Source organism: Somniosus microcephalus, chromosome 6 (genome assembly GCF_052327205.1).
Source record: "Somniosus microcephalus isolate GS21.2 chromosome 6, FLI_Smic_1.0, whole genome shotgun sequence".
NCBI classification, from domain to species: Eukaryota; Metazoa; Chordata; class Chondrichthyes; order Squaliformes; family Somniosidae; genus Somniosus; species Somniosus microcephalus.
The window spans coordinates 158,136,431-158,162,093 of record NC_140992.1 but is presented as its reverse complement, the minus strand read 5'-3'; the positions used below and the strand labels follow the sequence as shown (position 1 = coordinate 158,162,093).

Sequence of the window (25,663 nt, the reverse complement as noted above, 5' to 3'; positions counted from 1 at the left end):
CTCTCCCCCGTCCTCTCCCTCTCTCTCCCCCGCCCCTGTCCTCTCCCTCTCTCGCCCCCGTCCCCTCTCCCTCTCTCGCCCCCGTCCCCTCTCCCTCTCTCGCCCCCGCCCCCCCTCCCTCTCTCGCCCCCGTCCCCTCTCCCTCTCTCGCCCCCGTCCCCTCTCCCTCTCTCGCCCCCGTCCCTCTCCCTCTCTCGCCCCCGTCCCCTCTCCCTCTCTCGCCCCCCGTCCCCTCTCCCTCTCTCGCCCCCGTCCCCTCTCCCTCTCTCGCCCCCGTCCCCTCTCCCTCTCTCGCCCCCGTCCCCTCTCCCTCTCTCGCCCCCGTCCCCTCTCCCTCTCTCGCCCCCGTCCCCCCTCTCCCTCTCTCGCCCCCGTCCCCCTCTCCCTCTCTCGCCCCCGCCCCCCCCTCCCTCTCTCGCCCCCGCCCCCCCTCCCTCTCTCGCCCCCGCCCCCCTCCCTCTCTCGCCCCCGCCCCCCCTCCCTCTCTCGCCCCCGCCCCCCCTCCCTCTCTCGCCCCCGCCCCCCCTCCCTCTCTCGCCCCCCGCCCCCCCTCCCTCTCTCGCCCCCGCCCCCCCTCCCTCTCTCGCCCCCGCCCCCCCTCCCTCTCTCGCCCCCGCCCCCCCTCCCTCTCTCGCCCCCGCCCCCCCTCCTCTCTCGCCCCCGCCCCCCCTCCCTCTCTCGCCCCCGCCCCCCCTCCCTCTCTCGCCCCCGCCCCCCCTCCCTCTCTCGCCCCCGCCCCCCCTCCTCTCTCGCCCCCGCCCCCCCTCCCTCTCTCGCCCCCGCCCCCCTCCCTCTCTCGCCCCCGCCCCCCTCCTCTCTCGCCCCCGCCCCCCCTCCCTCTCTCGCCCCCGCCCCCCCTCCCTCTCTCGCCCCCGCCCCCCTCCCTCTCTCGCCCCCCGCCCCCCTCCCTCTCTCGCCCCCGCCCCCCTCCCTCTCTCGCCCCCGCCCCCCCTCCCTCTCTCGCCCCCGCCCCCCTCCCTCTCTCGCCCCCGCCCCCCTCCCTCTCTCGCCCCCGCCCCCCTCCCTCTCTCGCCCCCGCCCCCCTCCCTCTCTCGCCCCCGCCCCCTCCCTCTCTCGCCCCGCCCCCTCCCTCTCTCGCCCCCGCCCCCCTCCCTCTCTCGCCCCCGCCCCCCCTCCCTCTCTCGCCCCCGCCCCCTCCCTCTCTCGCCCCCGCCCCCCTCCCTCTCTCGCCCCCGCCCCCCTCCCTCTCTCGCCCCCGCCCCCTCCTCTCGCGCCCCCTCCCTCTCTCGCCCCGCCCCCCTCCCTCTCTCGCCCCCGCCCCCCTCCCTCTCTCGCCCCCGCCCCCTCCCTCTCTCGCCCCCGCCCCCTCCCTCTCTCGCCCCCGCCCCCCTCCCTCTCTCGCCCCCGCCCCCCCTCCCTCTCTCGCCCCCGCCCCCCCTCCCTCTCTCGCCCCCGCCCCCTCCCTCTCTCGCCCCGCCCCCTCCCTCTCTCGCCCCCGCCCCCCCTCCCTCTCTCGCCCCCGCCCCCCCTCCCTCTCTCGCCCCCGCCCCCCCTCCCTCTCTCGCCCCCGCCCCCCCTCCCTCTCTCGCCCCCGCCCCCCCTCCCTCTCTCGCCCCCGCCCCCCCTCCCTCTCTCGCCCCGCCCCCCCTCCCTCTCTCGCCCCCGCCCCCCCTCCCTCTCTCGCCCCCGCCCCCCCTCCCTCTCTCGCCCCCGCCCCCCCCTCCCTCTCTCGCCCCCGCCCCCCCTCCCTCTCTCGCCCCGCCCCCCTCCCTCTCTCGCCCGCCCCCCTCCCTCTCTCGCCCCCGCCCCCCCTCCCTCTCTCGCCCCCGCCCCCCCTCCCTCTCTCGCCCCCGCCCCCCCTCCCTCTCTCGCCCCCGCCCCCCCTCCCTCTCTCGCCCCCGCCCCCCCTCCCTCTCTCGCCCCCGCCCCCCCTCCCTCTCTCGCCCCCGCCCCCCCTCCCTCTCTCGCCCCCGCCCCCCCTCCCTCTCTCGCCCCCGCCCCCCTCCCTCTCCGCCCCCGCCCCCCCTCCCTCTCTCGCCCCCGCCCCCCCTCCCTCTCTCGCCCCCGCCCCCCCTCCCTCTCTCGCCCCCGCCCCCCCTCCCTCTCTCGCCCCCCGCCCCCCCTCCCTCTCTCGCCCCCGCCCCCCCTCCCTCTCTCGCCCCCGCCCCCCCTCCCTCTCTCGCCCCGCCCCCCCTCCCTCTCTCGCCCCCGCCCCCCCTCCCTCTCTCGCCCCCGCCCCCCCTCCCTCTCTCGCCCCCGCCCCCCCTCCCTCTCTCGCCCCCGCCCCCCCTCCCTCTCTCGCCCCGCCCCCCTCCCTCTCTCGCCCCCTCCCTCGCCCGCCCCCCTCCCTCTCTCGCCCCCGCCCCCCCTCCCTCTCTCGCCCCCCGCCCCCCCTCCCTCTCGCCCCCGCCCCCCCTCCCTCTCTCGCCCCCGCCCCCCCTCCCTCTCTCGCCCCCGCCCCCCCTCCCTCTCTCGCCCCCGCCCCCCCTCCCTCTCTCGCCCCCGCCCCCCCTCCCTCTCTCGCCCCCGCCCCCCCTCCCTCTCTCGCCCCCGCCCCCCCTCCCTCTCTCGCCCCCGCCCCCCCTCCCTCTCTCGCCCCCGCCCCCCCTCCCTCTCTCGCCCCCGCCCCCCCTCCCTCTCTCGCCCCCGCCCCCCCTCCCTCTCTCGCCCCCGCCCCCCCTCCCTCTCTCGCCCCCCGCCCCCCCCTCCCTCTCTCGCCCCCGCCCCCCCTCCCTCTCTCGCCCCCGCCCCCCCTCCCTCTCTCGCCCCCGCCCCCCCTCCCTCTCTCGCCCCCGCCCCCCCTCCCTCTCTCGCCCCCGCCCCCCCCTCCCTCTCTCGCCCCCGCCCCCCCTCCCTCTCTCGCCCCCGCCCCCCCTCCCTCTCTCGCCCCCGCCCCCCCTCCCTCTCTCGCCCCCGCCCCCCCTCCCTCTCTCGCCCCCGCCCCCCTCCCTCTCTCGCCCCCGCCCCCCCTCCCTCTCTCGCCCCCGCCCCCCCTCCCTCTCTCGCCCCCGCCCCCCCTCCCTCTCTCGCCCCCGCCCCCCCTCCCTCTCTCGCCCCCGCCCCCCCTCCCTCTCTCGCCCCCGCCCCCCTCCCTCTCTCGCCCCCGCCCCCCTCCCTCTCTCGCCCCCGCCCCCCTCCCTCTCTCGCCCCCGCCCCCCTCCTTCTCTCGCCCCCGCCCCCCCTCCCTCTCTCGCCCCCGCCCCCCCTCCCTCTCTCGCCCCCGCCCCCCCTCCCTCTCTCGCCCCCGCCCCCCCTCCCTCTCTCGCCCCCGCCCCCCCTCCCCCTCTCGCCCCCGCCCCCCTCCCCCTCTCGCCCCCGCCCCCCCTCCCTCTCTCGCCCCCGCCCCCCCTCCCTCTCTCGCCCCCTCCCTCTCTCGCCCCCGCCCCCCCCTCCCTCTCTCGCCCCCGCCCCCCCCTCCCTCTCTCGCCCCCGCCTCTCTCGCCCCCGCCCCCCTCTCCTTCTCTCGCCCCCGCCCCCCTCTCCCTCTCTCGCCGCCCCCGTCCCCCCTTGCTCTCTCAATTCAAGTCAATTCAATTCAAATCGCTTTATTGGCATGACAAGGTACATCTTATGTTGCCAAAGCATCGAAAAACATTCATGGTTGTACAAAAAAATACAGATCTATCCATACAGTGTATAAACAGATATATCCCTGAGTGTATAAATATACATTCATTTAATTTGTATATACTCTTTTCTTATATTTAGTGGTTGTCCCTCTGTTTATGGCAAGCTGTAACATAGTGTGCCGCTAAGGTTACACAATTTCTCTCTTCCCCTAGGAGGTATGGGAGTTTTTGGTCGTCATTCAAATTTCTGAATTCCGGGCATATTTTTGTGAATTTTGGGTAGAAATTCTCCCTTATGCCCTGATATTTTCTACAAGCTGTGAGGAAGTGCATCTCTGTCTCCACCACTCCCTGACTGCAGTGAGAGCATATCCTATCCTCTCTTGGTAGCATATCCTGTCCTCTCTCTCTCTCCGCCTCCGTCCTCTCTCTCCCTCTCTCTCTCTCTCTCTCTCTCTCTCCTTCCTTCCCTCCCTCACCCCGTTCTCTCTCTCTCTCTCTCTCTCTCTCTCTCTCTCTCTCTCTCTCTCTCATTCCAATTCCAATTCCAATTCAAATGCTTTATTGGCATGAAAGTTTACAGAGAACCATATTGCCAAAGCTTACATAGCAAAAAGGTACAGTTTTCCAACATTCTGTAGGTGTCAATCGATTTGACATTTGTTGGGTACATACAATATTACTTTTAAACAATATTAATTTTAAACAGTCTTTGTACTTCATTTGGTACGTTCAATATTAATTTTAAGCAGTCTTAATTTTAAACAGTCCTCAGGTTGTGACATGTTGTTACACATTTGGCCCCAAGGTATGGTCTGTCTCCTTCTCCTAGGACTAATCTCAATTTTGACAGGTCATCCAATTCCTTGAAATCTGGGGTTGTTTGGCTTAGCTTGTTGAATAATATGTTTCTTGATGTGTTGAATTTTTCGCATTTTAGGAGGAAATGCATCTCTGTTTCAACCTCGCCGGCCAGACATTGATCGCATATTCTATTCTCTCTAGGCTGCCAGGATTTCTTGTATCTGCCTTTTTCAATTTCCAGTTGGTGGTCGCTTAGTCTGTACCTGGTGAGGGTCTGTCTCTGTTTTGTGTCTCTGATGGTCGTGAGGTAGTCTGCCAGTTTATATTCTCTTTTTAGGGCCCGGTAACATTCTAATCTGCTTTGGCTTTCGGTTATTTTGTTCCAATGTTCCAGGTAGGTTTCTTTGCATTGTTTAATGATTTGGTTCACTCGGATTGGTGTTTGGGCGGCTGTGTTGGTCTGGGGCTGGTCAGGGTCCGGCTGAGTACTTAGTTTCAGTAGCAGCTGACTCAGGGGACTCTCTTCTGGGTTTAGCTCTTGGGTCTGAAAGGCTTTGAAATGAAGGGTGTCTGGGGAGCTAGATTTGAGGTGATTTAGGAAGTTTAGTGCTCGTTTTTGGATGTTTATTATCAGTGGGTATCTGCCTAGTTCGGCTCTGCATGCATTTGTTGGCGTTTTTCTTTGGGTGCGAAGGGTGCTTCGGCAGAATTCTGCATGTAGGGCTTCTATTGTGTGTTTTTCCCCTTTAGTGTAGCTTTGGTGATTTAGCGGGCCCCATACTTCACTACCGTACAGTGCAATGGGCAGGATTATGCTGTCAAATATTTTGAGCCAGATTTTGATTGGGATTTGGATGTTGTAGAATTTTCTTTTTATTGCATATAGGGCTCTTCGGGCTTTTTCTTTTATTGCATTCACTGCTATGCTGAAGCTCCCTGATGCTGTAATAGTTAGACCAAGGTAGGTGTAGCTCATAGTGTGTCCTATAGTGGTATCACTGAGGGTAAACTGGTATTTGTTTTCCTGACATCTGGGCCTTTTTTGAAAAATCATGATGTTGGTTTTCTTTAGATTTACTGTTAGAGCCCAATTTTGGCAGTATTTGTCGAGTAGGTCTAGTTGTTGCTGTAATCCCTGTTCTGTGGGAGACAGCAGAACCAGGTCGTCCGCATAGAACAGGGATTTCACTTCTCCATCCAGGAGACGGAGACCTGGTGACTCGCTTTGCTCCAGCATGTCTGCTAATTCATTTATGTATATGTTGAACAGGGTCGGGCTCAAATTGCAGCCCTGCCGGACGCCTCTTCTCTGGGTGAAGAAATCGGTGCGTTTGTCTCCAATTTTGACCCCGCATTTGTTTTTCAGATACATTGATTTAATAAGGTCATAGACTTTGCCCCCTATTCCACACTGAAGAAGTTTATAATAGAGCCCTTCGTGCCATATAGAGTCAAAGGCTTTCTTGAAGTCGATGAAACCGGCGAATATTTTCCCATTTTTTGTTTGGTGTATATGTTTTTCAATGAGGGTGTGAAGGGTATAGATATGGTCGGCGGTGCGGTGTTTTGGAAGAAAGCCTATTTGGTTTTTTCTGAGGATATTATGTTTGTTAAGAAAATCAAGTAATCTACTATTTAGAATACTGCAGAATAACTTCCCTAGACAACTGTTGACACAGATGCCGCGGTAGTTATTTGGGTCTGATTTGTTTCCGCTTTTATATATGGGGGAGATTAGTCCTTGGCACCAGATATCGGGAAAACAGCCTGAACGTAATATGATGTTGAATAATTTGAGTACCGCACCCTGCATCTCCATATTGCTGAACTTGAGCATTTCATTTTTGATGTTGTCTGGGCCACAGGCTTTCTTTAGGTGGAGAGATTTTGTTTTTGTGGCCAGTTCTTTCCATGTGATTGGGGAGTCTAGAGGGTTTTGGTTGTCTTTGATTGTTGCTTCTAATGTGTGGAGTTTTTCTGTGACCTGATGTTGACTTGGGTTTGTTTCGTTTATTGGGATGTCTTTGTAGAGGTTTTCAAAATGTGTTCTCCAGATGTCGCCATCTTGGATTGGTAATGCTTGCAATTGTGCTGTACTCAGGTTATTCCACATTTCCCAGAATTGTTTTGGATTGGTGGAGTTTTCAATTTCTTCGAGTATTTTGTGGGTATAGTTTTGTGTTTTGTTCCTAATGGTGTGTTTATATCTTTTGAGGGTTTCATTGTATCTAGTACGTAGGTCCGGATTGTTTGGTTGCCGATGCTATTGGTTTGATATTTTTCTCAGGTCTTTTCTGGCATTTTTGCATTCGTGGTCAAACCATTTCTCATTTTTATTTTGTCTTTTGTGACGCTTCCTCTTCTGTTTCACGAGGTCGGCTTTTACAGCTGCCTCATGGAAGATCATATTTATATCCTCTATGGCCATGTTTACACCATCTCTGGTGATCTCATATAGATTTTCTTTAAATTTTGAAATTTTACTCGTGAGATCAGGTGAATTTAGTGCTGTGATGAATTTATCTCCACTGTCTGGGGCCCATCTGTATGTCTGGTTTATTTTATGTAGCTTACTGGGTTCCTTTTTTGTGTCTGTAGTTTGGGCAGAAAGTTTAAGGTACACATTTATTTGGTTATGGTCTGAGAGGGGGGATTGCTGCCTGACAGTGAATGCGTTGATATCGCAGGGGTCCAGGTCAGTGATTGTATAATCCACCACACTAGACCCAAGAGTTGAGGAATATGTGAGTCTCCCGAAGGAGTCCCCTCTGAACCTACCGTTAACTATGTACAGGCCTAAGGCTCGGCAGAGTTGCACTACCTCCCTACCGCTTTTATTTATTTCACAATCGAGGTTGTTCCGGTTTGCGATGGCTGGTGTGACATATAGAGGGGTCTGGCCAAACACATGGTTGTTGCCCTGTGGGTCTATGAAGTCAGGTTCACATCCGGTCCTTGCATTTAGGTCCCCACATAGTAGCACCTTTCCTTGGGCCTGGAAATGGCTGATTTCCATGTGGAGAGTGTCAAATATCTCCTCTTCAAAATATGGCGATTCTATTGGAGGTATGTAGATCGCACATAAGTAAACATCGTTTTTTGCTATTCCTATATTTTTATCTAATTTTAGCCATACGTGTGATTTTCCCTGTTTTATCGGTGAGATGTGTTTGTTCAGTTCTCCTTTATACCACACCAGGATTCCCCCGGAGGTTCTGCCCTTGCGTGTCTTAGTGTTCTTTACTGAGGGCACAATGATTTCATGGTACATTGGAGGACAGTGGGTTGGCATGTCCTTTTGGCACCATGTTTCTGTTAACACAATTATATCAATGTCTTTTATAGCTTTTAGGAATTCAGGGTCTGTACTCTTCATCCCAAAAGTTGAGGAGCGGAGACCCTGGATATTCCAGCACTTTTTGTGGAAAGAATGCATTTATATAGTTCAAAAAAAACGAAATAAAATGGACCTATTTTGTGGGATGAGTGTGGAAACACTATTTTCTATAATGCTAAATGATGATTTAGTATAAATTTCATGAGGCATGCACATATAGCTATCTAATAATAGTAATAATAATGATAAGATAACAATAATGATAATGATAAATAACAATATTAATAATTTAGTGCATTCCTCTCCGGCTTTCTATCAGGCTGTTCATCATCGTCATGATCTTTCTCAGTTCTTGGTCTACAGTCTGTGGTCTAGAGGGGGGTCTTGGGTCAGGTATAAAAGCACGGTTCTGTTGGTTTTGTATAGGGGGGTGGGGGACATTGGTGGTCCTGTTTGGGATACGGCTCCCAATGGTACCTTTTTGCTATGTAAGCTTTGGCAATATGGTTCTCTGTAAACTTTCATGCCAATAAAGCATTTGAATTGGAATTGGAATTGGAATTGGTAGAGGGGGTGGGAGGGCTGCGTCTTTTGGCAGTGTTTGAGGTTTCTTGCGAAGACCCACATCCGCTGTTTGAGTAGATGTATTTCGTCATAGAGGTCCCTTGTGTTGATGTTTGGATGATGGGCCAGGTAGACGTTGGGGAAGACAGAACATCTCGTGTCGATCTCCCTGTTGGTGTTGTGGATTATATAGGCTGGGGTGTCCTTTCTGGGCAGTAGTGTGGAGATCACAATCCGCGCCTCGGGGAATTCCTTGCTGGCCTTTTCCGCCATCCTGCTCACCGCCCTAGCAGTGCCTTCCTGTAGGGTGCGTAGGTCGTTTGTGCCTGTGTGGATCACAAGCCATTTGGGGCTTCCAAGGGATTCTTTGTTCAGGATCTTCATTGCATGGTCTGTGTTGCTGCACCATTTTTTCAGGACTTGATGACCTGGGAACAGCCTCTGGGGGTCCAGAAACTTTCCGTTGGAGTCGGTCAGCAGGACTGCCTGAGGGGCTGGTTTTTCAGACTGGGTAGCAGTAGTCTGGGCAGGACTCGACTGATGGCTGGTTGTTGGCTGGGTTTCTGGGATATGTTGTGTGGCAGGAGCAGGGTTTGAGGCTTTCGGTGTGTCCTCGTGTGGGGGGGCATCTGACGGGTTCTGTGTCCCTGTGTGTGAGGACTGGGTAGCGGTAGTCTGGGCAGGACTCGACTGAGGGCTGGTTGTTGGCTGGGTTTCTGGGATAAGCTGTGTGGCAGGAGCGGGGTTTGTGGCTTTCGGTGTGTCCTCGTGTGGGGTGGCATCCGACGGGTTCTGTGTCCTTGTGTGTGTTGTTTTTTGGACCTTAAGAGGTTTGTGTTGCCTGCTGAGCCTTTCTACGGCCTCCATCGTTTTGTTTAGCTGGGTATGGAGTTCTTTGATCTTATTTCTTTGTTCCTCTACGGTCTTTCTCAGCTTGTGGATGGTGGACTCGTTTTCCGTTTTCAGCTGTTTGAGTTCCTCCGTCCAGTTCTTGGCCTGTGTTTCTCTGTATTCGTTGAATTCGAGTTCTAGTTTGGACAGACTCTCTTTCAGCAGTTTGTTTGCGTTGAGAGGTGTGGGAGGGGTGGAGATGGTCAGGGAGGTGTGTGTCTCTGCTGGACTCTCTTCTTCTTCCTCCGCTTGGCTCTCATCATCCTCTGTTCGACTCTCTTTTGCCTCCTGTTCATTGGTCCTATTTGTGTCTGCCTTAGTTTTCAGCTGGGGGAATTCCTTTTCGAAGGAGTCCAGATTTTCTACATTCCCCTGTATCATGATCTTTCCTTTTTTGTTGCAGTAGCTTATGGTTAGCAGGGGGTCATCTTTATCTAGATTTCCATCTTTACATATTTTCAGTCTGCCTCCACTGCCAATACCTTCGCTGGAGACGTATGCGTAGTATTTTTGTAAAGTCTCCTTCCATGAGGGAACGGAGTCGGTGTAGAATATGAGGTTGTTCTTCGTCTTAATCCCTTTGTGTGTGGTATAGTCAACGTAGAGGACCTCTGGGTTACTTTTTAGTGTTATGTCCTTGTGTTTTTCCTTTGCTTTATTTTTTGTGCATTGCTCAGGATATTTCATTTCCCTGCTCATTGTAGTCGTTTGTTTTGTCTCAGGTAGATAACTTTTTTTCTCTTTTTTGTGTCGTGTTCCACCTTATCCCACTTTTAGGTCCAAAATTGAGAGTTTTTCAGGGGTTCATCTTTGATATAGCTGCTCTTAAAAGTTTCTCTCTCTCTCTCTCTCTCACAGGTTCCTGGTTCGGGTTGTTTATCGTTTCTCTCGGGTTTCTATTCCTTTTTTCTCGCGGGTTTGTTGTTCTTTTTCTAGGTTAATTAAATTTAGGTAGATCTAGGTAAAGCTTTTTTCCTCCGGACCCGGAGTTTTCCTCTCTCTCCTCGCGTCGGTCTCAGGCTGTTTCTGCCCTGGTCCCAGCCCCTCGGCTCGGCTGTGCAGTCCCGGCCCGGTGTTTGTCCGAGTTTCTCCGACCCCGGAGTTTCTCGGGTTTCAGGCCCCGGGCTTGCTCGCTCTCCGGGCTTCTGCCCTGGTCCCAGCCTCTCGGATCGGCTGTGCAGTCCCGGCCCGGTGTTTGTCCGAGTTTCTCTGACCCTGGAGTTTCTCGGGTTTCAGGCCCCGGGCTTGCTCTCTCTCCGGGCTTCTGCCCTGGTCCCAGCCCCTCGGCTCGGCTGTGCAGTCCCGGCCCGGCCCGGTGTTTGTCCGAGTTTCTCCGACCCCGGAGTTTCTCGGGTTTCAGGCCCCGGGCTTGCTCGCTCTCCAGGCCCGACAGTCCCGACCCGATCCGGCACCCCTACCTCTCCACTCGCCTCTTTGACTGGCTCGGGCCGCTCCTCCCGGTCTGGGTCTACTCCTGTTGCTGCTCGCTCTCCTTCTCTCCGGTGCCCGGTTCCTCGGGCCTTTCTCCGGCTTCAGGCTCCGTGCTCCGGTTGCTGCTCGGGCTCTGCTGTGGTGCTTCAGGCTCCGTGTTCCTGCTGCTGCTCGGGCTCAGCTTTGCTGCATCGTTGACCAGGTTTTTTCCCGGATTTATTTTTCTCTTTCTCGCTATCTTATCTTTTTTCGGGTTTTTTTTTTTTTTTTTTTCCTCTTTGACGCTCTTTTGGCGCTCTTTTTTTCCTCGGTTTTCTTTGATGTTTAAACTAAACTAAACTTAAACTTAAAACTACACTAAACTTAGCTAACTTAGACTAAAGTTAAATTTAACTTTTAGAACTTTTTAAAACTTTTTTTTCCCACTTAGATGGCTAAATTCGGCAGCCCATCTTCAGCGTGGCTCTCTGTCTCTCTCTCTCTGTCTCTCTCTCTTTCTCTGTCTCTGTCTCTCTCTCTCTCTCTCTCTCCAATTCCAATTCAAATGCTTTATTGACATGAAAGTTTACAGAGAACCATATTGCCAAAGCTTACATAGCAAAAAGGTACAGTTTTCCAACATTCTGTAGGTGTCAATCGATTTGACATTTGTTGGGTACATACAATATTACTTTTAAACAATATTAATTTCTCTGTCTCTCTCTCTGCCTCTCAATTTCAATTCAATTCAATTCAAATCGCTTTATTGGCATGATAAGGTACATCTTATGTTGCCAAAGCATCAAAATACATTTATGGTTGAACACATAAACGCAGATCTATTCATACAGTGTATAAACAGATATATCCCTGAGTGTATAAATATACATTCGCATAATTTATATATACTCTTTTCTTAGTTTTACTGGTTGTCCCTCTGTTTATGGCAAGCTGTAATGTGCCGCTGGTGTTACACAGTTTCTCTCTTCCCCTAGTAAGTATGGGAGTTTTTGGTCGTCATTCAAATTTCTGAATTCAGGGCATATTTGTGAGAATTTTTGGTAGAAATTCTCCCTGATGCCCTGATATTTTCCACAGGCTGTGAGGAAGTGCATCTCTGTCTCCACCACTCCCTGACTGCAGTGAGAGCATGTCCTGTCCTCTCTCTCTGCCTCTCTCTCTCTCTCTCTCTCTCTCTCTCTCCCCCTCCCCCTCCCCCGCCCTCTTCTCTGTCTCTCTCACTCTGTCTCTCTCACTCTGTCTCTCTCACTCTGTCTCTCTCACTCTGTCTCTCTCACTCTGTCTCTCTCACTCTGTCTCTCTCACTCTGTCTCTCTCACTCTGTCTCTCTCACTCTGTCTCTCTCACTCTGTCTCTCTCACTCTGTCTCTCTCACTCTGTCTCTCTCTCCCCCGTCCTCCTCTCGGGCTCCTGGTGTTTACCCGGGCTCGTTTCCTATCCATCCCCATGTGGGATCTGTTCCTTAAAGGCTACCTACCGCCCATTTTAATCATCATTCCATTCTCTCAGGTGTGGGTCAGTATTGGCAATCCTGATTGAAAGCTGCTGTAGTAGCTGGGATTCTGACATCGTCCCAGGGTGTCGGACTTGGGCCCCATCTGAAGTCCTGGATGGAATGGACAGACCTTAATCATCCCTCTTCCCAATTGGCTTTCCAATCATCCCAATTGGCTTAAAACCGGATCGGTTGTGAAATGATGAATTATCTGTAACCAGCAATGGAAATAGCATTGTATGAGCACTGGGTGGCTTTGCAGCTCTTAACAGACCTGTCTGCACAGACGGGACTGTCCACATACAAAGCATGGCAGACAAGTCTGATCACTGGGTAGGGGAGCAGAGTGATGTTAATGGTCTCGTATTCCAGAGAATGAGAGTTCCAATCCCACCATGGTACTTTAAATTTGAAAAGTCGTAAAAACCCATTTGGTTCACTAATGTCTTTTTAGGGAAGGGAGCCTGCCGTCCTTACCCAGCCTGGCCTATAGGTGACTCCAGTCCCACACCTACTTGGGTGACGATTACTGCCCTCTGAAGTGGCCTAGCAAGACCCTCCGTATCAAACCGCTTTGGACAACTGGCGATGGCCAAGAAATGCCGGCCTTGCCAGCGCCACCCACATCTCGAGAATGAAGAAAACAATCACGTGGTCACTTTAGCTCCCAGTCACACAGTGGGTGCGTGCCGAGGCTTGGGAGACCTGGGGCTGCCGGTGAAGGCAGGTATTGTCTGGGTAGTCCAGGCCCCCCACACTGTCGCACACTGCTTAAGGCATCTGTCACTACCAAACCGCTCAATATGTAGCTACTAGAGATGCCATTCTAAATAATGATGGGTTTGATTGCAGAAGTTGGGGTGACTGTGAGGTGATTGTCCCCAGTGTATCATCACAGGAGCTACAGTTAGATAACTCGACCCCAGGGACTGCAGGCAGACCAGACATGCACAATAGGAAGTGTAGGAGATGTGCTGAGTGATATCCCACCCACGTGTCTCTGCCTTTTCCCAGGATCTCATTGATTCTGATGAGCTGCTAGACGAAGATGATTTGAAGAAGCCCGATCCGGCATCGCTTCGATCCATGGACTGTGGAGACGGCAAGAAAAAGAAACGGGCCTGCAAAAACTGGTCAGTGTTACACACTCCTGCAACAATACGCTAGTGTCAGGATCACAGGCCTCATCTCCCCGAACACCCGTCCCCTCTTTCCCCCACCCTCCCCTCGCGCCCCCACCCCGAACACCCCCACCCTCCCTGTCCTTCGCTCCCCCTCCCTCGCTCCTCTTCTTCCCACCACCACCCCCCCCCCCCCCAAATCTCCCGTGCTGGCCAGGCCTCTCTGATAGTTAAGTCTTGTTCTGCTGTGTGTTGTTAGGTTAATTGCATGTTATGTGAGGCCACGGTAGCAATGCTGCTGGTTTGGCTGAAAAATAACTCCCAGTCTCCCTGTTTCAGCACCTGTGGACTAGCGGAAGAGCTGGGGGGGGAAGGACCCAATGATACGAAGAAGCTGCAGGTTAAATCATCCTGTGGAAGTGTGAGTATCATCAAACCGCCCAATGCAGCGCAGTGGGCAGGAGCCGGAGCTGGGCACCAATGCAGCGCAGTGGGCAGGAGCCGGAGCCGGGCACCAATGCAGCACAGCTGGCAGGAGCCTGAGCCAGGCACCAATGCAGCGCAGTGGGCAGCAGCCTGAGCCGGGCACCAATGCAGCGCGGTGGGCAGGAGCCTGAACCGGGCACCCATGCAGCGCGGTGGGCAGGAGCCTGAGCCGGGCACCAATGCAGCGCGGTGGGCAGGAGCCTGAGCCGGGCACCCATGCAGCGCGGTGGCAGGAGCCTGAGCCGGGCACCAATGCAGCGCGGTGGGCAGGAGCCTGAGCCGGGCACCAATGCAGCGCGGTGGGCAGGAGCCTGAACCGGGCACCCATGCAGCACAGCGGGCCTTAGCCGAGCACCAATGCAGCACAGCTGGCAGGAGCCTGAGCCGGGCACCAATGCAGCACCGGGCTGGATCCTGAGCCAGGCACCCAACCATTTTCCAACATAGAGTCATAGAGTCATAGAGTAATACAGCACGGATAGAGGCCCTTCGGCCCATCGTGTCCGCGCCGGCCATCAAGCCCTGTCTAATCTAATCCCATATTCCAGCATTTGGCCCGTAGCCTTGTATGCTATGGCATTTCAAGTGCACATCCAAATGCTTCTTAAATGTTGTGAGGGTTTCTGCCTCCACAACCCTTTCAGGCAGTGAGTTCCAGACTCCAACCACCCTCTGGGTGAAAAAGTTCTTTCTCAAATCCCCTCTAAACCTCCCGCCCTTTACCTTGAATCTATGCCCCCTAGTTATCGACCCCTCTACTAAGGGAAAAAGCTCCTCAGCATCCATCCTATCTATGCCCCTCATAATTTTGTACACCTCAATCATGTCCCCCCTCAGCCTCCTCAGCTCCAAGGAAAACAAACCCAACCTGCCCAGTCTCTCTTCATAGCTGAAGCGCTCCAGCCCTGGTAACATCCTGGTGAACCTCCTCTGCACCCTCTCTAACGCGATCACATCCTTCCTGTAGTGTGGCGACCAGAACTGCACACAATATTCCAGCTGTGGCCTAACCAGTGTTTTATACAGCTCCATCATAACCTCCTTGCTCTTATATTCAATGCCTCGGCTAATGAAGGCAAGTATCCCATATGCCTTTTTTACCACCTTATCCACCTGTTCCGCCGCCTTCAGGGATCTGTGTACTTGCACACCCAGATCCCTCTGACCCTCCGTCTTGCCTAGGGTCTTTCCATTCATTGTGTATTCCTTTGCCTTGTTAGTCCCCCCAAAGTGCATCACCTCGCACTTTTCCGGGTTAAATTCCATTTGCCACTGTTCCGCCCATCTGACCAACCCATCTATATCGTCCTGCAGACTGAGGCTACCCTCCTCGCTATTTACCACCCTACCAATTTTTGTATCATCCGCGAACTTACTGATCATACCCTTTACATTCATATCCAAGTCATTAATGTAGACCACAAACAGCAAGGGACCCAGCACCGATCCCTGTGGTACCCCACTGGCCACAGGCTTCCAGTCACAAAAACAACCTTCGACCATCACCCTCTGCCTTCTGCCACTAAGCCAGTTTTGTATCCAATGTGCCAAGGCACCCTGGATTCCATGGGCTCTTACCTTCTTGACCAGTCTCCTGTGCGGGACTTTATCGAAGGCCTTACTGAAATCCATGTATACCACATCCACTGCGTTACCCTCATCCACACACCTAGTCACCCCCTCAAAAAATTCAATCAAATTAGTCAGACATGATCTTCCCTTGACAAAGCCATGTTGACTATCCCTGATTAATCCTTGCCTCTCCAAGTGGAGACAAATTTTGTCCCTCAGGATTTTTTCCAATAATTTTCCTACCACTGATGTTAGGCTCACTGGCCTGTAGTTCCCTGGTTTTTCCCTACTACCCTTCTTGAATAATGGTACTACATTAGCTGTTCTCCAGTCCTCTGGCACATCCCCTGTGGCCAGAGAGGTCCTGAATATATGTGTTAGAGCCCCCGCAATCTCCTCCTTTGCCTCCCACAGCAGCCTGGGATACATTTCATCCGGGCCTGGGGATTTATCCATTTTTAGGCCAGCTAAAACCGCCAATACCTCCCCCCGCTCGATGTTAATATGTTCGAGCATATCACAGTCCCCCCGCCCTATTTCTATGTCTACATCGTCCTCCTCCATAGTGAAAACAGACGCAAAAAATTCATTCAGAACCCCTCCTACATCTTCCGGCTCCACACACAGATTGCCACTTTTGTCCCGAATGGGCCCTATTTTTTCCCTAGTTATCCTCTTACCCTTAATATACTTATAAAACATCTTCGGATTTTCCTTTATTTTGCTTGCCAGTGTTATTTCATGGCCCCTCCTTGATCTCCTAATTTCTTTTTTAAGTATCCCCCTGCACTTTTTGTACTCCTCTGGGGCTTCCTCCATCTTTAGCCTTTTCTATCTACCAAAAGCCCTCCTTTTTTTCCTAATCCATTCTCGTATATCCCCTGACATCCAAGGTTCCCTGTGGTTTTTGGACCCACCCTTGACCTTTACGGGAACATGTTGCCATTGTATGATCTCAATCTCCCTTCTGAAAGCCTCCCATTGCTCCGATGCGGATTTTCCTACAAGTAGCTGATCCCAGTCCATTTTGGCCAGATCCTGCCTTATCCTATTAAAATCGGCCTTCCCCCAATTTAGAACCTTTATTTCCGGCCCATCCCTGTCCTTTTCCATGACCACCTTAAATCTTACCATATTATGGTCACTATCACCAAAGTGCTCACCTAATAGCACTTTTTCCACTTGGCCGGCCACATTCCCTAGAATTAGGTCCAGTACCGCCCCCTCTCTTGTAGGACTTTCTACATGCTGGCTCAAAAAGCTCTCCTGGATGCACTTTAAGAATTCTACACCCTCTGAGCCTTTCACACTCTGACTATCCCAGTTAATATTGGGGAAGTTGAAATCCCCCATTATTATTACCCTATTATTTGCACATTTCTCTGAGATTTGCCTACATATCTGTTCCTCTATCTCCCCCTGACTGTTTGGAGGCCTATAGTACACTCCCAGCAAAGTGCTTGCCCCCTTTTTGTTTTTAAGCTCCACCCATATGGCCTCATTGGAGGACCCTGCTAATATATCATCCCTCCTTACTGCAGTAATTGACTCCTTAATTAATATTGCGACACCCCCTCCTCTTATACCTCCCCCTCTGTCTCGCCTGAAGATTCTGTACCCCGGAATATTGAGCTGCCAGTCTTCCCCCTCCCTCAACCATGTCTCCGTGATAGCAACAATATCATACTCCCATGTGTTTATCAACACCTTCAGTTACAAAAAACAGGAATCCAACGTGTCCGCAGGTTCCCAGTGTCATTATATTTTTAATTCATTCACGATACGTGGGCGTCACCACCAAAGCCAGCATTTATTGCCAATCCCTAATTTCCCTTTACAGAGTGGCTTGCTGGGCCATTTCAGAGGGCAGTTGAGAGTCAACCACATTGCTGTGGGTCTGGAGTCTCGCACAGGTCAGACTGGGTAAGGGCGGCAGATTTCCTTCCCGAAAGGACTTTAGTGAACCAGATGCGTTTTTACTACAATCCGGTAGTTTAATAACCATTACTGATTTTATTCCAGATTTTTTAACTAATTAAATTTAAATTCCCCAGTTGCCGTGGTGGGATTTGAACTCGAGTCTGTTTCCCCCAGTGTCGTTATACCGCCGTCTGTTTCACCCAGTGTCGTTATACCGCCGTCTGTTTCCCCCAGTGTCGTTATACCGCCGTCTGTTTCACCCAGTGTCGTTATACCGCCGTCTGTTTCCCCCAGTGTCGTTATACCGCCGTCTGTTTCACCCAGTGTCGTTATACCGCCGTCTGTTTCCCCCAGTGTCGTTATACCACCGTCTGTTTCCCCCAGTGTTGTTATACAGGCGTCTGTTTCCCCCAGTGTTGTTATACCGCCGTCTGTTTCCCCCAGTGTCGTTATACCGCCGCCTGTTTCCCCCAGTGTCGTTATACCGGCGTCTGTTTCCCCCAGTGTCGTTATACCGCCGCCTGTTTCCCCCAGTGTTGTTATACCGCCGTCTGTTTCCCCCAGTGTCGTTATACCGCTGTCTGTTTCCCCCAGTGTTGTTATACCGGCGTCTGTTTCCCCCAGTGTCGTTATACCGGCGTCTGTTTCCCCCAGTGTTGTTATACCGGCGTCTGTTTCCCCCAGTGTCGTTATACCGCTGTCTGTTTCCCCCAGTGTCGTTATACCGCCGTCTGTTTCCCCCAGTGTTGTTATACCGGCGTCTGTTTCCCCCAGTGTCGTTATACCGGCGTCTGTTTCCCCCAGTGTTGTTATACCGCCGTCTGTTTCCCCCAGTGTTGTTATACCGGCGTCTGTTTCCCCCAGTGTTGTTATACCGCCGTCTGTTTCCCCCAGTGTCGTTATACCGCCGTCTGTTTCCCCCAGTGTTGTTATACCGGCGTCTGTTTCCCCCAGTGTTGTTATACCGCTGTCTGTTTCCCCCAGTGTTGTTATACCGCTGTCTGTTTCCCCCAGTGTCGTTATACCGCCGTCTGTTTCCCCCAGTGTTGTTATACCGCCGTCTGTTTCCCCCAGTGTCGTTATACCGCTGTCTGTTTCCCCCAGTGTTGTTATACCGCCGTCTGTTTCCCCCAGTGTCGTTATACCGCTGTCTGTTTCCCCCAGTGTTGTTATACCGCCGTCTGTTTCCCCCAGTGTCGTTATACCGCCGTCTGTTTCCCCCAGTGTTGTTATACCGGCGTCTGTTTCACCCAGTGTTGTTATACCGGCGTCTGTTTCCCCCAGTGTTGTTATACCGCCGCCTGTTTCCCCCAGTGTCGTTATACCGCCGTCTGTTTCCCCCAGTGTTGTTATACCGGCGTCTGTTTCCCCCAGTGTTGTTATACCGGCGTCTGTTTCCCCCAGTGTTGTTATACCGGCGTCTGTTTCCCCCAGTGTTGTTATACCGGCGTCTGTTTCCCCCAGTGTTGTTATACCGCCGCCTGTTTCCCCCAGTGTTGTTATACCGGCGTCTGTTTCCCCCAGTGTTGTTATACCGCCGCCTGTTTCCCCCAGTGTCGTTATACCGCCGCCTGTTTCCCCCAGTGTTGTTATACCGGCGTCTGTTTCACCCAGTGTTGTTATACCGGCGTCTGTTTCCCCCAGTGTTGTTATACCGCCGTCTGTTTCCCCCAGTGTTGTTATACCGCCGCCTGTTTCCCCCAGTGTCGTTATACCGGTGTCTGTTTCCCCCAGTGTCGTTATACCGCCGTCTGTTTCCCCCAGTGTTGTTATACCGGCGTCTGTTTCCCCCAGTGTTGTTATACCGCCGTCTGTTTCACCCAGTGTTGTTATACCGCCGTCTGTTTCACCCAGTGTTGTTATACCGCTGTCTGTTTCCCCCAGTGTCGTTATACCGGCGTCTGTTTCCCCCAGTGTTGTTATACCGGCGTCTGTTTCCCCCAGTGTCGTTATACCGGCGTCTGTTTCCCCCAGTGTTGTTATACCGCCGTCTGTTTCCCCCAGTGTTGTTATACCGCTGTCTGTTTCCCCCAGTGTCGTTATACCGCCGCCTGTTTCCCCCAGTGTTGTTATACCGGCGTCTGTTTCACCCAGTGTTGTTATACCGGCGTCTGTTTCCCCCAGTGTTGTTATACCGCCGTCTGTTTCCCCCAGTGTTGTTATACCGCCGCCTGTTTCCCCCAGTGTCGTTATACCGGCGTCTGTTTCCCCCAGTGTCGTTATACCGCCGTCTGTTTCCCCCAGTGTTGTTATACCGGCGTCTGTTTCCCCCAGTGTTGTTATACCGCTGTCTGTTTCCCCCAGTGTTGTTATACCGGCGTCTGTTTCCCCCAGTGTTGTTATACCGCTGTCTGTTTCCCCCAGTGTCGTTATACCGGCGTCTGTTTCCCCCAGTGTCGTTATACCGCCGTCTGTTTACCCCAGTGTTGTTATACCGCTGTCTGTTTCCCCCAGTGTCGTTATACCGGCGTCTGTTTCCCCCAGTGTCGTTATACCGGCGTCTGTTTCCCCCAGTGTCGTTATACCGCCGCCTGTTTCCCCCAGTGTTGTTATACCGCCGCCTGTTTCCCCCAGTGTCGTTATACCGCCGTCTGTTTCCCCCACTGTTGTTATACCGGCGTCTGTTTCCCCCAGTGTCGTTATACCGCCGTCTGTTTCCCCCAGTGTCGTTATACCGGCGTCTGTTTCCCCCAGTGTCGTTATACCGCCGCCTGTTTCCCCCAGTGTTGTTATACCGCCGTCTGTTTCCCCCAGTGTTGTTATACCGGCGTCTGTTTCCCCCAGTGTTGTTATACCGCCGTCTGTTTCACCCAGTGTCGTTATACCGCCGTCTGTTTCCCCCAGTGTTGTTATACCGCCGTCTGTTTCCCCCAGTGTTGTTATACCGCCGTCTGTTTCCCCCAGTGTTGTTATACCGCCGTCTGTTTCACCCAGTGTCGTTATACCGCCGTCTGTTTCACCCAGTGTCGTTATACCGCCGTCTGTTTCACCCAGTGTCGTTATACCGCCGTCTGTTTCACCCAGTGTCGTTATACCGCCGTCTGTTTCACCCACTGTTGTTATACCGCCGTCTGTTTCCCCCAGTGTCGTTATACCGCCGTCTGTTTCACCCAGTGTCGTTATACCGCTGTCTGTTTCCCCCAGTGTCGTTATACCGGCGTCTGTTTCCCCCAGTGTTGTTATACCGGCGTCTGTTTCCCCCAGTGTTGTTATACCGGCGTCTGTTTCCCCCAGTGTTGTTATACCGGCGTCTGTTTCACCCAGTGTCGTTATACCGCCGTCTGTTTCACCCAGTGTCGTTATACCGCCGTCTGTTTCACCCAGTGTCGTTATACCGCCGTCTGTTTCACCCACTGTTGTTATACCGCCGTCTGTTTCCCCCAGTGTCGTTATACCGCCGTCTGTTTCACCCAGTGTCGTTATACCGCTGTCTGTTTCCCCCAGTGTCGTTATACCGGCGTCTGTTTCCCCCAGTGTTGTTATACCGGCGTCTGTTTCCCCCAGTGTCGTTATACCGGCGTCTGTTTCCCCCAGTGTTGTTATACCGCTGTCTGTTTCCCCCAGTGTTGTTATACCGCTGTCTGTTTCCCCCAGTGTTGTTATACCGGCGTCTGTTTCCCCCAGTGTCGTTATACCGGCGTCTGTTTCCCCCAGTGTCGTTATACCGGCGTCTGTTTCCCCCAGTGTTGTTATACCGGCGTCTGTTTCCCCCAGTGTCGTTATACCGGCGTCTGTTTCCCCCAGTGTCGTTATACCGCCGTCTGTTTCCCCCAGTGTTGTTATACCGGCGTCTGTTTCCCCCAGTGTCGTTATACCGGCGTCTGTTTCCCCCAGTGTTGTTATACCGCTGTCTGTTTCCCCCAGTGTTGTTATACCGCCGTCTGTTTCCCCCAGTGTTGTTATACCGCTGTCTGTTTCCCCCAGTGTTGTTATACCGCTGTCTGTTTCCCCCAGTGTTGTTATACCGCCGTCTGTTTCCCCCAGTGTTGTTATACCGCCGTCTGTTTCCCCCAGTGTCGTTATACCGCCGCCTGTTTCCCCCAGTGTTGTTATACCGCCGTCTGTTTCCCCCAGTGTTGTTATACCGCCGTCTGTTTCCCCCAGTGTCGTTATACCGCCGCCTGTTTCCCCCAGTGTCGTTATACCGCCGCCTGTTTCCCCCAGTGTTGTTATACCGCCGTCTGTTTCCCCCAGTGTTGTTATACCGGCGTCTGTTTCCCCCAGTGTTGTTATACCGCCGTCTGTTTCCCCCAGTGTCGTTATACCGCCGCCTGTTTCACCCAGTGTTGTTATACCGGCGTCTGTTTCCCCCAGTGTCGTTATACCGCCGCCTGTTTCCCCCAGTGTCGTTATACCGCCGCCTGTTTCCCCCAGTGTTGTTATACCGCCGTCTGTTTCCCCCAGTGTTGTTATACCGGCGTCTGTTTCCCCCAGTGTTGTTATACCGCCGTCTGTTTCCCCCAGTGTCGTTATACCGCCGCCTGTTTCACCCAGTGTTGTTATACCGGCGTCTGTTTCCCCCAGTGTTGTTATACCGCCGTCTGTTTCCCCCAGTGTTGTTATACCGCCGTCTGTTTCCCCCAGTGTTGTTATACCGCCGTCTGTTTCCCCCAGTGTTGTTATACCGCCGTCTGTTTCCCCCAGTGTCGTTATACCGCCGCCTGTTTCACCCAGTGTTGTTATACCGCCGTCTGTTTCCCCCAGTGTTGTTATACCGGCGTCTGTTTCCCCCAGTGTTGTTATACCGGCGTCTGTTTCCCCCAGTGTTGTTATACCGCCGTCTGTTTCCCCCAGTGTCGTTATACCGCCGCCTGTTTCACCCAGTGTTGTTATACCGCCGTCTGTTTCCCCCAGTGTCGTTATACCGCCGTCTGTTTCCCCCAGTGTCGTTATACCGCCGCCTGTTTCACCCAGTGTCGTTATACCGCCGTCTGTTTCCCCCAGTGTTGTTATACCGCCGTCTGTTTCACCCAGTGTCGTTATACCGGCGTCTGTTTCCCCCAGTGTTGTTATACCGCCGTCTGTTTCCCCCAGTGTCGTTATACCGCCGCCTGTTTCACCCAGTGTTGTTATACCGCCGTCTGTTTCCCCCAGTGTTGTTATACCGCCGTCTGTTTCCCCCAGTGTTGTTATACCGCCGTCTGTTTCACCCAGTGTCGTTATACCGCCGTCTGTTTCCCCCAGTATCGTTATACCGCCGCCTGTTTCACCCAGTGTTGTTATACCGCCGTCTGTTTCCCCCAGTGTCGTTATACCGCCGCCTGTTTCACCCAGTGTTGTTATACCGCCGTCTGTTTCCCCCAGTGTTGTTATACCGGCGTCTGTTTCCCCCAGTGTTGTTATACTGCCGTCTGTTTCCCCCAGTGTCGTTATACCGGCGTCTGTTTCCCCCAGTGTTGTTATACCGGCGTCTGTTTCCCCCAGTGTTGTTATACCGCCGTCTGTTTCACCCAGTGTCGTTATACCGCCGTCTGTTTCCCCCAGTGTTGTTATACCGGCGTCTGTTTCACCCACTGTTGTTATACCGGCGTCTGTTTCCCCCAGTGTCGTTATACCGGCGTCTGTTTCCCCCAGTGTCGTTATACCGCCGTCTGTTTCCCCCAGTGTTGTTATACCGCCGTCTGTTTCACCCAGTGTCGTTATACCGCCGTCTGTTTCCCCCAGTGTTGTTATACCGGCGTCTGTTTCCCCCAGTGTCGTTATACCGGCGTCTGTTTCCCCCAGTGTCGTTATACCGGCGTCTGTTTCACCCAGTGTCGTTATACCGCCGCCTGTTTCACCCAGTGTCGTTATACCGCCGTCTGTTTCCCCCAGTGTCGTTATACCGGCGTCTGTTTCCCCCAGTGTCGTTATACCGCCGTCTGTTTCCCCCAGTGTTGTTATACCGGCGTCTGTTTCCCCCAGTGTTGTTATACCGCCGTCTGTTTCCCCCAGTGTTGTTATACCGGCGTCTGTTTCACCCAGTGTTGTTATACCGCCGTCTGTTTCCCCCAGTGTCGTTATACCGGCGTCTGTTTCCCCCAGTGTCGTTATACCGCCGCCTGTTTCCCCCAGTGTCGTTATACCGCCGTCTGTTTCCCCCAGTGTTGTTATACCGGCGTCTGTTTCCCCCAGTGTTGTTATACCGGCGTCTGTTTCACCCACTGTTGTTATACCGCCGTCTGTTTCCCCCAGTGTTGTTATACCGGCGTCTGTTTCACCCACTGTTGTTATACCGCCGTCTGTTTCCCCCAGTGTCGTTATACCGGCGTCTGTTTCACCCACTGTTGTTATACCGCCGTCTGTTTCCCCCAGTGTCGTTATACCGCCGTCTGTTTCACCCACTGTTGTTATACCGCCGTCTGTTTCCCCCAGTGTCGTTATACCGCCGTCTGTTTCACCCAGTGTTGTTATACCGCCGTCTGTTTCCCCCAGTGTTGTTATACCGCCGTCTGTTTCCCCCAGTGTTGTTATACCGCCGTCTGTTTCCCCCAGTGTTGTTATACCGGCGTCTGTTTCCCCCAGTGTCGTTATACCGGCGTCTGTTTCCCCCAGTGTTGTTATACCGGCGTCTGTTTCCCCCAGTGTTGTTATACCGGCGTCTGTTTCACCCAGTGTCGTTATACCGCCGTCTGTTTCCCCCAGTGTCGTTATACCGCCGTCTGTTTCCCCCAGTGTCGTTATACCGCCGTCTGTTTCCCCCAGTGTCGTTATACCGGCGTCTGTTTCACCCAGTGTTGTTATACCGCCGTCTGTTTCCCCCAGTGTTGTTATACCGCCGTCTGTTTCCCCCAGTGTCGTTATACCGCCGTCTGTTTCCCCCAGTGTTGTTATACCGCCGTCTGTTTCCCCCAGTGTCGTTATACCGCCGTCTGTTTCCCCCAGTGTTGTTATACCGCCGCCTGTTTCCCCCAGTGTTGTTATACCGCCGTCTGTTTCCCCCAGTGTCGTTATACCGCCGTCTGTTTCCCCCAGTGTTGTTATACCGCCGTCTGTTTCCCCCAGTGTCGTTATACCGCCGTCTGTTTCCCCCAGTGTTGTTATACCGCCGTCTGTTTCCCCCAGTGTCGTTATACCGCCGTCTGTTTCCCCCAGTGTTGTTATACCGCCGCCTGTTTCCTCCAGTGTCGTTATACTGGCCCTTGCCGTAATTACTGAGTGTTACCCCTGGTGCCGCCCTGTCTGTTGTCTGTCGTGTTTTTTGCGTTGGTTACATTGACACATTGCGCGCTGTGACTGTACGTTGCTTCTCTGTTGCAGTGCTACCTGGGCGATGCCTTCCGCTGTGCCAGCTGCCCATACATGGGTATGCCAGCCTTCAAACCTGGTGAACAAATCCTGTTGTCTGACAAGACTCTCGGTGACGCCTTAAGTGCTTGAATGTGGCATGGATCCATGTGACGCCGTGTATCCCACAGGCAGTGCTATCTGGTGGGAGTCTGTCCCTTCGATCTAAACCATCGGTTATTTGCTCTCTTGGCTCAACCAGATTGGTTAACCAGTGTCTGGATTTGATACACTCCGACTGATGTTGCCATCTCATTCCTGGGTAGATTAGGTTTATTTGTAATCTATGTTAAGGGGTTTACTGAGGCAGGGGAAATAAATGGTGAGTTATTATCTTTACTGTTCTCCAGCTGGTGCTGTGTATGTTGACTGATTTTGGTGCTGATTCACATTCCTGTGTCCTGTTGTGCTGTTCAATTGAAATCCAGTTTCCCCTTTTCTCTTTCCACCACTCTTCTCCCATCCCCTGGGCTGTGCCCGAATCGTGCTGAGCGTCTTTGTAGATCCGTCTCCCCCGCTGCCTCGCCCAAGTAACCACTCTGCATCAGGACTTGTTCTGGGAAGGAAACTGGCCTGGACCTGGGTGCGGTTTGGAGCAGTGACCCGGTTGGGACAGTTGTGAGGCTTCACAGTAGATAGCACTTCTGTTGTCCTTCAGCCCACAGGAGTGGTGAGTTTGGGAGTGTGGAGGACTGGATCTTTGGCCATTCGCAGGGCCTTGCCTAACCCCGAATCTCTGCAAGTTTACCAGTAACTGGACAATCTCTTCACAGGCGGCTGTAATCTAAACGCTCCAGGCTTTGGTTGGCTGCTCCAGACCGATGGGTATTGGAGTTAACATCGATCCTCCGTGTCTGATTCACAGTGAAGAGAGTACCAAGCGGGGGGCCCAGATATCCAATGGCACCAGTCTTTGGAGGATTCATCACCCATGTCTCCCAAAATTGGTCAGGCAATGTGTTTGTATGTGCACCTCGCCCCCTGGAATCTCACCTATAATGCATCTGTTGCAGAATCTGCTTTAGTCTCACCACTGAGTCAGAGGTTGAGGGTTCAAGTCCTGCTCCAGAGACTTGAGCACATATCCAGGCTGACACTCCCAGTGCAGTGCTGAGGGAGCGCTGCACTGTCGGAGGGGCAGTACAGAGGAAGCGCTGCACTGTCGGAGGGGCAGTACTGAGGGAGTGCTGTACTGTCGGAGGGGCAGCACTGAGGGAGCGCCCCACTGTCGGAGGGGCAGCACTGA

The 25,663-nt window shown here is 53.9% G+C and overlaps 1 protein-coding gene and 1 long non-coding RNA gene across 4 annotated transcripts in view; both read left to right on the top strand.

Moving 5' to 3' along the window:
* Positions 1–25,663, top strand: part of ccdc102a (coiled-coil domain containing 102A) — a 778,838-nt gene that overhangs the window by 645,502 nt on the left and 107,673 nt on the right. The gene's annotated exons all lie outside the window — the stretch shown is intronic.
* On the top strand, positions 12,065–24,756 carry LOC147116137 (uncharacterized). Its single transcript, XR_015078752.1, has 3 exons — positions 12,065–13,185; positions 13,513–13,594; positions 24,391–24,756. It is a non-coding gene; the product is annotated as an uncharacterized LOC147116137 (long non-coding RNA).